Genomic DNA, 2,551 nt, shown 5'->3' with positions numbered 1-2,551 from the left:
GGGGTGGTGTCAAGGCCAAGAGCGCTGCCTGAGCAATTTGAGACAACAACGAGGGCCCGCCTGGAGACGGGCAGGGTGGCTGCTCCGTGCGCTGGGACACGTTTAAAGTCACACAGGCTAAGCAGAAAATGCCTAGTGTGCCGTCAGCCCTGAGGGACCAACCCCCTGGCCGGGGGAAGGGAGGGAGCTGGAAATATTAGAGCCAGCTCAGAAGAAAGAAGGCAGTGTATACTTGGCAGAAGTAAAACAAACATCAGGCATCTTCCACCGCCGCCTTTGTTATTCTGGGGTTTCCTGCTCTCCCTTTGCTGGTGGGGAGACACTGCGTAAGCAGGTTTCAGAAGAGTCACTTGAACATAAAGTGCCCCCTTCCTCCAACGGGCCGCTCCTCCTGCTGTGGCCGGCCATCCTGCCTCTGTGCCCTCTGCTGTCCTGCATCTCTGAGGGCCCAGATCCCACCCCAACCTCAAGACCCACCGCAAAGGCCACCTGCACCCCGTCCCCCAGGCTTCCTCAGTGCCCAGCTCCTTCCCTCACACTGTCCTTGCAGAAGGTCACGGCATCCGGCATCCGGAGCTGTGTGACGTGTCTTTCTTAGAGTGCGCTTAGACCCCGCCCCTACGTCCCACCCAGGGTGAACCAAGTAGCACCATGGACTCCCAGAGCCAAAGAGGATCTCGGGAAGGACATTTCCATCCCCCTCTTACCACAGATGAGCCAACTGGAGCCGAAGAAGGAAAAACCACTTGTCCACAGAGCTGGCTGGTGGCAGAGGCAGAATTAGAATCCAAGTCTTAGAATTTGGGGTAAAATCCGATATACTTGTTAAAGCACAGCTCTGGAGGCGGGTGGACCAACTGCAAATCTGGTGCCAGTACCAACTGGCTGTGCGACTTTGGGCAAATGCCTTCATCTCCCCATGTCTCCCCTCCTCATCTGTAGAATGCGGGTAAGAACAACACCGCTGTCCAGCTGCTGCTTCATGGATTAAAAGAACCTATTTACGGGGAACTTAATCAGTGCCAGAGGCCGAGCTAGTTAGTAAAAGGACTACGTGAGGTGGTCTTTGTCAAAGTGGTTTGTCAAACGCTCTATTCACGGAAGGGGTTGCTACTGTTCACCAGGTTCCCCCCATGTTTCAGAGCTGCTCAATACGCCCTCCCCCAGCCACATACGGCTCTTAAATGTAAATTACTTGGGATAGAATAAAATTTTAAAATCAGATCTTGGGTCACACTAGCCATATTTTCAGGGCTCAATAGCTACATGTGGCTAGTGGCTTCCATATGGAACGATGCACACGTGAACCATCCCCACCTTGGTAGAACACTGTGGACAGGCTGTAGTTTCAGAATCTAGAATGGACCTTAGAAGTCTAGGACAGTCCTGAAAAGTAAGAGCAGCTGAGTTCTGGGCTCCTTTGAACAATCCTTTTCCTTTCCTTCCCTTCAAGGGCATCTCTGGATTCTTGATCTAGACCAGGAATGGAATAAATTCCTGGGGTCAAAGTCTGGACTGTTCCGACTGCAGCCTACAACCACAGGGTGCATGATCCAGGAGGGAGGGGGCCTCGGCAAAGCCAGGAGACACCACTCTTAGCATTGCCATTGTCCTGGCCAGTCTCCTAAAGACCCAAAGCTCTTAATGAGGAGACAGATAACACCCTATTCCCATTGGCCCCAGCCAGGGTCCTGACCAAAAGGGAGGACGGGAGAAGGATGGACACAGGCATGGCCACCCCCCTTCCAAATGGTAGGAGGGAAGGCGTGGGTAGGGCAAGGGGCCCTCTGTGATCTGGACTGAAGCCGTGGAGCCCTGGAGCTTTCACCTTGGGCTTCTCTGCACAGATAACCTATCTGCGGCCTCGCTGGCCTTGGCCCCACTGCTCAAAGCTGACGGTATTGCTCTCAGCACTCCAATCGGTGTTCAGCGGCAGCTTTCACTGAGAGCGGGGAGCTCCTCCCTCACCCCAGGACTCTCTAGCCAGGAAGACTTGACACCAAGAAAGTGCCACTGGCGACCTGAAGGGTCCTGCCTCTAACTTCGCACTGCAAAGGCCAAGTGAGAGAAAAAAAAGGAGGGAGAGGTGGCTAAAGATGAAAGAAATGGGGAGGGGAAGAGATAAGTGAGGGTAGGAAGGAAAGAAGAAAGAACCCAGAAGGTGGATGAATAATGGAGAAATGGAGGGAGCAGAGAGAGAGAGCAAGAGTCTTGGGAACAGAAATGCCCCAAGTTCACAGTCCCTGCTAGGTCTATGCTGCTGGCTGACGTGGTCCCCTCCCCGCCTCACACCATCTGCTGGGCTGACTCGCCCCTGATGGCAGCTGGTCAGTGGGACCCAGCGTTGACCAGGCCAGAATCAAGGGGAGGGGGGAATGGGGAGAGCTTTCTTTCCTTCCTCAGCCCATAGAATGGAATGCCCCCTCCCAGCCCTTCCGACCCCAACCAGAGACACGAGACTTGGTGGGCTCTAGAGCCGGCACAGTGTAGACAAGCCCTCTTCTCAGCCGGCTCCTCATCCGCCAGATCCGATCCCACTCACTCTCCAGAA

This window comes from Ailuropoda melanoleuca, chromosome 2, assembly GCF_002007445.2.
Source record: "Ailuropoda melanoleuca isolate Jingjing chromosome 2, ASM200744v2, whole genome shotgun sequence".
In the NCBI taxonomy this organism is placed as follows: Eukaryota; Metazoa; Chordata; class Mammalia; order Carnivora; family Ursidae; genus Ailuropoda; species Ailuropoda melanoleuca.
This window is presented reverse-complemented; position numbering follows the sequence as displayed.